Source organism: Ornithorhynchus anatinus, chromosome 5 (assembly GCF_004115215.2).
Source record: "Ornithorhynchus anatinus isolate Pmale09 chromosome 5, mOrnAna1.pri.v4, whole genome shotgun sequence".
Lineage (NCBI taxonomy): Eukaryota > Metazoa > Chordata > Mammalia > Monotremata > Ornithorhynchidae > Ornithorhynchus > Ornithorhynchus anatinus.
Genome location: NC_041732.1, coordinates 15,343,477 through 15,355,264, shown reverse-complemented (window position 1 = coordinate 15,355,264; position 11,788 = coordinate 15,343,477). Strand labels below are relative to the sequence as shown.

Sequence of the window (11,788 nt, the reverse complement as noted above, 5' to 3'; positions counted from 1 at the left end):
GAGAAGAGGACAGGAGGGCTTAGTCAGGGATGGCTTCCTGAAAGAAATGGGCCTTCGATAAGGCTTTGAAGTGGGGGAGAGCAATTATTTGTCTGATATGAGGAGGGAGAGCATTCCATGCCAGAAGTAGGATGTGGGTGAGAGGTCAGCAGCAAGATAGACAAGAGAGAGGTACAGTGAAAAGGTTAGCATTAGAGGACAAGGGATTCAGGGCTTGTTCTCCCGCCTACTTGGGATGTGAGCACATGTGTGATAGAGACTGTGTTCAACCAGCTTAACTTTGAACTATCCCGGTGCTTAAGAAATACCCTAATAACAGTAACAATAATAAATGTGATGATGATAATCATAATAATAATTAGTACAAGAGACCATGGCCTTCTCCACTGTTAAAGGTTTATTAGAATCAGGTCTCCTCCAATAAGCCTTCCCTGACTGAGGTCTCATTTCCTCTACTCCCTCTCCCTTCTGTATCAACTACACACTTGGATCCCTGCCTTTTAAGCACTTGATATTGACTCTCCCCGCTCCCCACGGCACTTCTGTTCATATCCATAATTATTTTAGTGTCTGACTTCCCCTATGAACTGTAAGCTCATTGCAGGCAGGGAATTTGTCTGCCTCCTGACTGACCTTCCTGCGTCCTGTCTCACCCTACTCCAGTCCATACTTGTCTCTGCTGCCTGGGTAAGCAGTGTGGCTTAGTGGCAAGGGCCCGGGCTTGGGAATCAGAAGATGTGGGTTCTAATGCCGGTTCTGCCACGTATCTGCTGTGTGTCCTTGGGTAAATCACTTCTCTTCTCTTGGCCTCAGTTATCTATCTAATGAGGATTGAGACAGTGAGCCCCATGTGGTACAGGGACGGGGTCCAACTTGATTACCTTGTATCTATCCCAGCTCTTAGAACAGTGCTTAGCACCTAGTAAAAGCTTAAGAAATAGCGTAATTATTAATATTAACATTTAAAAAAATTGATTGATGTGAGAGCAGCGCCACCTGGTGGAAGGTCTGGGAAGCTCCAGAGCCGAGAAAAATGTGGTCGGAGAACTGGATCTAGCGCCTCCAAGAGGCGACCCTATGTAATAATGTTGGTATTTGTTAAGCGCTCACTATATGTAGACCACTGTTCTAAGCGCTGGGGAGATAGAGGGTAATCAGATTGTCCCACATGAGGCTCATAGTCTTCATCCCCATTTTACAGATAAGGTAACGGAGGCACAGAGAAGTTAAGTGACACAGCTGACACATGGCAGAGTCGGAATTCGAACCCATGACCTCTGACTCCCAAGCCCGTACTCTTTCCTCTGAGCCATGGCTCTGGCAGAGATCTAGGCCTGGCACCCTCTCTCTGCAGGAGATCTCTCCCCTCCACCTGGATCAATAACTCACGCAGCCAGGGAGGAATTGACTCTCTTGTGGGGCTGGGCTGACCCATGACACTAGGATGTCACACTTATTATTGTCTTATGCTGTCGAGTCGTGTCTGACCCACAGCGAGGCCACGGACACATCCCTCCCAGAATGCGCCACCTCCATCTGCAATCGTTGGGGTAGTGGATCCATAGAGTTTTCTTGGTAATAATAATAATAATAGTATTTGTTAAGCACTTACTGTGTGCCAATCACATTTCTAAGTACTGGGGTAGATACAAGTGAATGGGTTGTCCCATGAGGGGCTCACAGTTTTCAATCCCATTTTACAGATGAGGGAACTGAGGCACAGAGAAGGAAAGAAACTTGTCCAAGGTCACCATTGTAGACAAGTGGCAGAGCCAGGATTAGAACCCATGGCCTCTGACTCCCAAGCCCATGTTTTTTCCACTAAGGCATGCTGGAAGTGGTTTACCATTGCCTCTTTCCACACAGTAAACCTGAATCTCCTTCCTCGACTCTCTTCCGTGCCATTGCTGCCCAACACAGGTGAGTTTTGACTTGTAGCAGATTGCCTTCCACTTGTTAGCCACTGCCCAAGCTAGGAACGGAATAGGTTGGCTTCTGCTGGACTCTCCCTCCCATAGTCAAGACTGGTAGAGTACTGGAAACTCTCCAGGTGCCACCCTGAGAGGTGATGTCACACTAGTATGGCTTTAAAGCACTCAAATCCCCTTGCCCCCTCCTACCTCACCTCACTACTCTCCTAATAATAATAATTACTTTCATCCCTTTCAAAGACACATCTCTTGCAAGAAGCCTTCCCTGACTAATATTAATAATAATAATGATGGCATTTGTAAGCACTTACTATGTGCCAGCCACCGTATGAAAGTGCTGGGGTGGATACAAGCAAATCAGGTTGGACAAAGTCCCTGTCCCATATGGGGTTCACAATCTCAATTCCCATTTTACAGATGAGGTAACTGAGGCCCAGAGAAGTGAAGTGACTTGCCCTAGGTCACACAGCAGACAATGGAGGAGCTGGGCTTAGAACCAACTCTGTACCAGTAAGTACTCAATAAATTCAATTGACTGAGATATATACAAATATATTTGTCTTGTCTTATGCTGTCGAGTCATCTCTGACCTATAGCTACTCCATGGACACATCTTTCCCAGAACGCCCCTCCTCCATCTGCAATCGGTCTGGTAATATATCCGTAGAGTTTTCTTGGTAAAAATACAGAAGTCGTTTACCACTGTCTCCTTCCGCGCAGTCAAACTGAGTCTCTGCCCTCAACTTTCTTCCCTGCCGCTGCTGCCCAACACGGCTGAGTTTTGACTTGTATCAGATATTGTCTTCCACTCTGTAGCCACTGCCCAAGCTAGGAATAGAATAGGTAGGCCTCTGCTTGACTCTCCCTCCCATAGCCAAGACTGGTAGAGTACTGGAAACTCTCCAGGTGCGACCTTGAGAGGGGACTTATATATGCATATATGCTACTTTTTAAGCACTTACTATGCACCAGATACTGTTCTAAGCACTGGGATAGATACAAGCTAATCAGGTTGGACACAGTCCCTGACGCACATAGGGCTCACAGTCTTAATCCCCATTTTACAGATGAGGGAACTAAGGCCCAGAGAAGTGAAGTGACTTGCCCAAGGTCAGGAAGCAGACAGGTAGCGGAGCATGGATTAGAATTAGAACGCAGGGCCTTCTGATTCCCAGGCCCATATTCTAGCCACTAGGCCACACTGCTTGATTGATTGATTGTTTGCCTGTTTGAAGCCCACCTGACTGAGTTTACCCAAACAGCCTCAGCAACACACCAGCCTTTTCCAAAGAGGCCACCTCTGGTAAAAATACCATTTTAAAAAAGAGTAAACTAACCTTCCCTAGTCTCCTCTCCCAGCAGCTCACCACAGATAATATTAACAACTGTGGTAATTGTTAAGAGTTTACTATGTACCGGGCACTTTTCTAAGTGCTGGGATAGATACAAGCTAATCGGGTTGGACATGGTCCCTGTCCCATATAGGGCTCACAGTCTTGATCCCCATTTTACAGATGAGAAAACTAAGGTCCAGAGAAGTGAAGTGACTTGCCTAAGGTCACACAGCAGACAAGTGGCAGAGCACGGGTTAGAACTCGTCGGGTCCTTCTGACTGCCGGGCACCGGCTCTATCCACTAGGCCACAGGAACCCGATTCGAGGCTGATGAGATGGTCAAGACAGCAGAGGGCAGGAGAACATAGGGAATGGCCTCAGGGGAGGGCCTGACCCTCCCCACCCCCATCCCCATTTATTCCCACTTAAGGTTCAACTTCTTGTTGTCCCTCCCCGGCCAGGGCCAGCTTCCCAGGAAATTTACCGGCCTGGGATCGCTCCAGGAGGTCCGGCTGGATGATCCGACTTAATCCCTGCAGAAAAAATGGAAATAGCACCTCCCCTTCTCCCCCACCCCTGGCTTTTAATTTGGGTTTCTGCTCTTCTCTGGCCTCTGTGGGGATGAGGGTGGGGCGCTGCCCTCGTCCCCACATTCCTGAGTCAAGCCCAAGTCTCTGCTCTCTGGGCTGGAAGAGCGAGGAAATGCAAAGACATCGCTGACTGTTTGCTTCCAAGTAAGGAGACTGGGCCTTGGATTACTCTTGCCCTTCCCCATCTTGATATCTCCAAACTGCTGCTGCAGGACATTCTGGGAAGCTAGTAGAGTCATGACCTGGGTCCAGAGGACCTGTTCTTCCTTGCTTCTAGACTGTAAGCTCGTTGTAGGCAGGGAATGTGTCAGTTTCTTGTTGCATTATACTCTCCCAAGAGCTTAGTACAATGTTCTGCACACAGTAAGTACTCACTAAATTCAGCTGAATTAATGTTTCTATGAAGGTTCCTTGAGGGAGGTCTATCCACTCCCTCCCCTCCTTTTTTTAATGGTATTTGTTAGCAATAGTAGCAGGAGTAGACTGTAAGCTCATTGTGGGCAGGGATTTTGTTATATTGCCGTGCTGTTCTCTCCCACCCTCTCTCAGGGTCGCATGTGGAGCGTTTCCAGTCCTCTACCAGTCTCAACTACAGGAGAGAGTCAAGCAGAAGCACAACCATTCCATTCCTAGCTTGGGCAGTGGCTAGTGAGCGGCAGCCCAGCTGCTACAAGCCTAAACTCACCCGTGCTGGGCAGCAACGGCCCCGGAGAGAGTCGAGGGCAGAGACTCGAGTTTACGGCGCAGAAGGCGGCGATGGTAAACCACTTCCAGATTTTTACCAAGAAAACTCTATGGCTCCACTACCAGAACGATTGCGGGTGGAGGTGGGGACTTCTGGGAAAGATGTCTCCATGGTGTCACTATGAGTCGGAGACGACTTGAAGGCATAAGGCAAGTCCTCTCCCAAGAGCTTAGTATGGTGCTCTGCGCATAGTAAGTACTCAATAAATGTGATTGATTGTAATAGTAGCAGAAGAAATAGTAATAGAGCACTGGTAGTAATAGAAGTACTAGTAAGACCAGTAGGTAGCATTTTGTTATGGTGTTTGTTAAGTGATTACTATGTGCCTGGCACTGTACTAGGCGCTGGTAGATACAAGCTAATCAGGTTGGACTCTGTCCCTGTTTCCATGTGGGGCTCGTAGGCTTAATCATCTTTATCCAGATGAGGGACCTGAGGCCCAGAGAAGGGAAGTGATTGGCCCAAGGTCACCCAGCAGACCAGTGGTGGAGCCGGAATTAGAACCCAGGTCTTTCGGACTCCCAGGCTCGGGCTCTATCACAGGACCACGCTCCTCCTTCCTTCCCTCCGTTCCTCTGTTCCTCCCTCCCTCCCTCCCTTCCTTCCTTCCTCCCGCCTGGTTCAGAGGTGTGACTACATAGAGGTGCCAGGAAGTGTTGGCTGCTGATGGAGGAGGGAGGGAAAACCCTTCCTCCAGAGACCCTCAATCAATCGATTAAGGGAAGCAGCATGGTCTAGAGGAACGAGTATGGACCTGGGAGTCAAAGGTTGTGAATTCTAATCCCCACTCTGCCACATGTCTGCCGTGAAATCTTGGGAAGATCACTACATTTCTCTGTGCCTCAGTTACCTCATCTGTAAAATGGATATTAAGACTGTGAGCACCACGTAGGTCAGGGACTGTGTTCCAACTAATTAGATTGTATCTTCTCCAGTGCTTAGTACAATGCCTGGCACATAGTAAGCACTTAACAAATACAACAATTATTATTATCTATGAATCAATCCATTTTATTTCTTGAGCACAGAGTACCATACCCACTCCATCCCCACTCGCTTCATTGCTTTACCTTTGGTCAGTCCTGGGGGCTTCCAGGCTCCGGGCCGGTGGGGATTCTGAGACTCAAAGCAGCCTGTGATGGGTGGGATACCAACACTGGTTTCTTTCTTGAAGATGGAAGACTGTAGGTATGAGCTCCTGAATTATTATTTTTTTTAATAATATTTGTTAAGTGCTTACTATGTGCCAAGCACTGTAATAAGCACTGGAGTACATACAGCTAATCAGGTTGGATACATCCCCGTCCCACACAGGACTCACAGTCTTAATATCCATTTTACAGATGAGGTGACTGAGGCTCAGAGCCATGAAGTGACTTGTTCAAGGTCACCCAGCAGATATATGGCAGAGTCGGAACTCGAACCCAGGTCCTTCTGATTCCCAGGCCCGTGTTCTATGTTTCTGATTTCACAGCCAAACTCCACTCCCAGATCACCATGGGCTTATTTTGTCTCAGAATGTGACCATTTTCTCCTCCTCCAACTGAGTTCATCATCATCATCATCATAATAATGTTGTTATTCGTTAAGCGCTTACTTTATGCAGAGCACTGTTCTAAGTGTTGGGGTAGATACAGAGTAATCAGGTTGTCCCACTTGAGGCTCACAGTCTTAATCCCCATTTTACAGATGAGGTAACTGAGGTACAGAGAAGTTAAGTGACTTATCCAACGTCACACAGCTGACAAGCAGCAGAGCCAGGATTAGAACCCACGACCTCTGACTCCCAAGCCTGTGCTCTTTCCACTGAGCCATGCTGCTTCACAGTAAAGCAATCATAGTAAAGTGAATCATTCCTATTCATCCTTACTGAGACTGTGAGCCTCATGTGGGAAAGGAGCTGCATCTGACCTGATTAACTTGTGTCTACCTCAGCACTTAGAACAGTGCTTGGCACACAGTAAAAATGATAATAATAATAATAACTGTGGCATTTGTTAAGCACTTACTACCTGCCAGGCTCTGTACTAGCAGAGAAGCAGCGTGGCACAGTGGAAAGAGCACGGGCTTTGGAGTCAGGGCTCATGAGTTCGAATCCCAGCTCTGCCACTTGTCAGCTGTGTGACTGTGGGCAAGTCACTTAACTTCTCTGTGCCTCAGTTCCCTCATCTGTAAAATGGGGATTAAGACTGTGAGCCCCACGTGGGACAACCTGATTCCCCTGTGTTTACCCCAGCGCTTAGAACAGTGCTCTGCACATAGTAAGCGCTTAACAAATACCAACTTTTTTTTTTTTTTTACTAAGTGCTAAGTAGTCACAAGCAAATCAGGTTGGACACAGTCCCTGTTCCACATGGGGCACCTGGTCTTAATCTGCATTTTACACATGAGGTAACTGAGGCACATAAAAGCTAAGTGGCAAGTTAAACCCAAGGTCATAAAGCAGACAAGTGGCAGAGCAGGGATTCAAACCCAAGTCCTTCTGACTCCCAGGCCCGCTCTAATCCACTGGGTCACACCTCTCTATCATCCCCTGGTGTCACTAAGCTTTTTTATTTCATGGTGTTTAAGCACTTACTCTAGGTCCCCTTCTATTCTGCATCAGCACCCCCTCTCTTGGAGAACTCATTTGCTCCCGTGGCTTCAATGACCACCTCTGTGTGGATGACACCCATATCTACAACTCCAGCCCTGATCTCTCTCCCCCTCTCTGCAGTCTCGCATTTCCTACTGCCTTTAGGACATCTCTGCTTCAATGTTCTCCCATCATCTCAAACTTAATATGTCTAAAACAGAACTTCTTATCTTCCCACCCTAACCCTGTCCTCCCCCTGACTTTCCTATCGCTGTAGACAGCATCACCATCCTCCCTGTCTCACAAGCCCATAATCGTGGCATTATCCTTGACTCCTCTCTCATTCAACTCATATATTCAATCCATCACTAAACCCTGCCCATTGGACCTTCACTACATGGCTAAAATCCACCCTTTTCTCTCCATCCGAACTGCTGCCATTCGAATCCAATCACTTATCCTATCCCGCTTTGATTATTCTATCAGCCACCTTGCTGACCTCCCTGCCTCCTGTCTCTTCCCACTCCAGTCCATATTTAACTCTGCTGCCTGGACCATTTTTCTACAAAAACATTCAGGGCCCATTTTCCCACTTCTCACCAAACTCCAGTAGTTGTCTGTCCACCTCCTCATCAAACAGAACCTCCTCATCATTGGCTTTAAAGCACTCAATCACCTTGCTAGCTCCTACCTCACCTCACTACTCTCCTACTACAACCCAGCACACATACTTCGCTCCTCTAATGCCGTACTACTCACTGTACCTTCATCTCATCTATCTCGTGGCCAACCTCTTGCCCGCGTCCTGCCTCTGGCCTGGAACGCCCTCCCTCCTCATATCCGACGGGCAATTACTCTCCCCACCTTCAAAGCCTTATCGAAGGCTCATCTCCTCCAGGAGGCCTTCCCCAACTAAGCCCTCATTTTCATTTCTTCCACTTCCTCTGCGTCACCCTGATCTGGGCAGAAGAGTGAAGTATGGACTGGAGTGAGGAGAGACAGGAGGCAGGGAAGTCAGCAAGGAGGCTGATGCAGTAATCAAGGCGGGATAAGTGCTTGGCTCAGTATGGTAGCAGTTTGGGTGGAGAGGAAAGGGAATATTTTAGCCCCTTGTGGTACATGGACAGCGTCCAACCTGATTATCTTGTATCTGCACCAGTGCATAGTTCGGTGTCTGACACATAGTAAGAGGTTAAAAAAATACCATTAAAAACTTATAAATAAATTAAAGTTATGAATCTAAGTACTGCTGGGCTGAGGGTGGGGTGAAGAGAGGGTTCAAATCCAAGTGCAAGTGTGACACAGGAAGGGAGTGGGAGTAGAAGTAATGAGGGCTTAGAAGGGGAAGGCCTCTTGGAAGCAATGTGAATTTAGTAAGGCTTTGAATAATAATGTTGGTATTTGTTAAGCGCTTACTATGTGCCGAGCACTGTTCTAAGCGCTGGGGTAGACACAGGGGAATCAGGTTGTCCCACGTGGGGCTCACAGTCTTAATCCCTATTTTGCAGATGAGGTAACTGAGGCACCAAGAAGTTAAGTGACTTGCCCAAAGTCACACAGCTGACAAGTGGCTGAGCCTGAATTCGAACCCATGACCTCTGACTCCAAAGCCCATGCTCTTTCCACTGAGCCACGCTGGTCTGTCATGCATGAAGGGGAAGGGAGTTCCAGGCCAGAGGTAAGGCATGAACTTCAGGTCGGCAGTGAGATAAACTCCTTCAAGAACTTAGCACGGTGCTCTGCACACAGAAAGTGTTCAAAAAATACCATTGATTGAGATAGACGAGATGGAGGTGCAGTGAGTAGACTGGTGTAAGAGGAGCTAAGGGAGCATGCTGGGTTGTAGTAGGAAATCTGTGAGGCAAGATAGGTGGGGGCAAGGTGATTAAGAGCTTTAAAGCTGATGTAAGAAGTTTCTGTTGGATGCAGAAGTGTATGGGCAATCCCTGGAAGTTCTTGAGGAGTGGGGAAATGCGTACTGAAGGTTTTCTCAGAAGAATCATCCAGGCAGCAGAGTGGGCTAGGGAGAGATGGGAGGCAGGAAGGTGAACAAGAAAGCTGATGAGGTAATCGAGGATAGGGTAAGTGCTTGGATCAGCATGGTAGCCGTTTTAGGGGAGAGGAAAGGGAAGATTTTAGCAATGCTGTGAAGGAAGAGGGACAGGATTTGGTGACAAATTGCTTATGTAGGTTAATAATAATAATAACAATAATAATGTTGGTATCTGTTAAGCACTTACTATGTGCCAAGCACCATTCTAAGCGCTGGAGTAGATACAAGGTAATCAGGTTGTCCCATGTAGGGCTCACAGTCTTTATCCCCATTTTACAGATGAGGTAACTGAGGCACAGAGAAGTTAAATGATTTGCCCAAGGTCATACAGCTGACAAGTGGCGAAGTCAGAATTAGAACCCATGACCTCTGACTCCAAGCCCAGGCTCTTTCCACTGAACAAGAGAGATGAGTTGAGGATAATGCCATGGTCACAGACCTGTGAGACAAGGTGGATGGTGGTGGCTGTCTACAGCTATGGGAAAATCAAGGGGAGGGAATGGGTTTGAGGGAAGTTGAGTTCTGTTTTGAACATGTTAAGTTTGAGGCATCGGCAGGACATCTAAGTAGAGATGTCCCGAAAACAGGAGGAGATAAGAGACTGCAGAGAAAGAGAAAGATCAGGGTTAGAGATGTGTGTTTGCTACTCAACTGCATAGAGATGGTAGTTGAAGACATGAAAGTGAATGAGTTCTCCAAGGGAATAGATGGAGAATAGAAAGGGACCCAGAACTGAACCTTGAGAGACCCCCAGAGCTGGAGGGTGGGAGAAAGAGAAGGAGCTTGAAAAAGGGACTGAGAATAAGAGGCCAGAGAGATAGGAGGGGAACCAGGAGAGGAGCAGGGAGTGATTGGCAGGGTCAAAGGCAGCTGCGTGGTCGAGAAGGATTAAGATGGAACAGAGGCCATTGGATTTGACAAGAAGGAGATCATTGTTGACCTTTTGAGAGGGCAATTACCATGGAATGAAGGTGGGGGGTGGGGGGCAGAAGCCACATTGGAGGAAGAACTGGAAGGGAGGAAATGGAGTCAGTAGATGTGGACACCTCACTCAAGAGTTTGAAGCGGAATGGTAGAAGGGAGTTGGGGCAAATAGCTGGGGGGAGCTGGGGAGTCGAGGAGTGTTTTTGGGGTTTTTTTTTTTTTTTAGGATAAGGGCTACATGAGTATGATTGAAAGCAGTGGGGAAGAAGCCATTGGAAGTGAACTGAAAGGAGGACTGTCAAGTAGTGAAGAAGGGAGGGAGCAAGTGTTTGATAAGATGCAAAGGGAGGGGGTTGATTTTTGAGAGGAGGAGGGAGATCTTCTCTTGAGAAACCTCTGGGTAAGATGGGACAGCCCAAGAAGGGGCAGGAGGAGGGAAGGATTGGAAAGGAACAAGGGAGATTTTAGGGATACCACTCCTAATGGTTTCAATTTTATCAGTAAAGCACATGCCACCTCATTAAGAGAGATGGTTTTCCCTGCTCCCAGCCCCATAGTACTTACATACACATCTGTAATTTATTTATTTGTATTGATGTCTGCCTCCCTCCTCTAGACTGTAAGCTCACTGTGATCAGGAAATGTGTCTGTTTATTGCTGTATTGTACTTTCCCAAGATCTTAGTACAATGCTCTGCACACAGTAAGTACTCAATAAATACGATTGAATGAGTGAAGTGAGGGTAGGGGCACAAGAGATTTGAAGAAGGAGTTACCATTTGAAACAGCTGGCATGGGTGACGGGCATGGGAGTCGATGAGGATGGAGAAATAATGTTGCCAGGCAGAGGAGAGGGCAGTTAATACAGGTGAGGGTGAATTTAAGAGAGATGAAGTTCACCTGATATCTGGATTTCCACCAGCAGTGCTCTGCAGCTTATGCACAGGAACAAAGTAAGCAACCTGTGGAGTCGATCCAGGGGTTAGTGGTACAAGATCGGTGAAGGGACAGGAGCTCAAGCAAATTGAGTTCTTTGGAGAGAGTAGTCTTGAAGGGCATCAATTTGTGCATTAAGGGAAAGAAATTTGGGTATGGAGACTAAATTGAGCATGAAGATTTTAGAAAATTGGAGGGGGACAAAAGATGGTAAGTCTCTTTGGGGAAGAAGGACTGATTTAGCGGGAGGGAGGTGTTTGGGAGAGAATGCAGGTCAGGAAATTGTGGTTGGACAGACCACCATTCTCCCCACCTTCGAAGCCTCACACCTCCTCCAAGAAACCTTTCCTGATTAATCCCTCTTTCCCTATCCACCCTCACTTCTGAGTCATCTGTACATTTGGTTTTGCATACAGAAAACATCTCAATAAATAATGATTGATTGATTTGTCACAAGTCCTCGTATCCAGGGATGGACTATCCAACACCACTAACTTTCCCCTCTCCCTTCCTAACTGTCCTTGTAGTATCCCTTCCTGTGTGAAAGTGATGCTAATTATAGTGAGGCCCAGAGAAGTTAGGTGACTAGTCCAAGATCACACAGCAGGCAAGTGGCAGAGTTGGGATTAGAACCCTGGACTCCTGTCTCCTTTTTTCCTCCAGACCATGGTACTTAATGATGATAATGATGGCATTCATTA

The 11,788-nt window shown here is 47.2% G+C and overlaps 1 non-coding gene across 1 annotated transcript; it reads right to left on the bottom strand.

Moving 5' to 3' along the window:
* Positions 1-1,930: 1,930 nt before the first annotated feature.
* On the bottom strand, positions 1,931-2,068 carry LOC114812586. Its single transcript, XR_003760237.1, has one exon. It is a non-coding gene; the product is annotated as a small nucleolar RNA SNORA7 (small nucleolar RNA).
* Between the last annotated feature and the right edge of the window lie 9,720 nt (positions 2,069-11,788).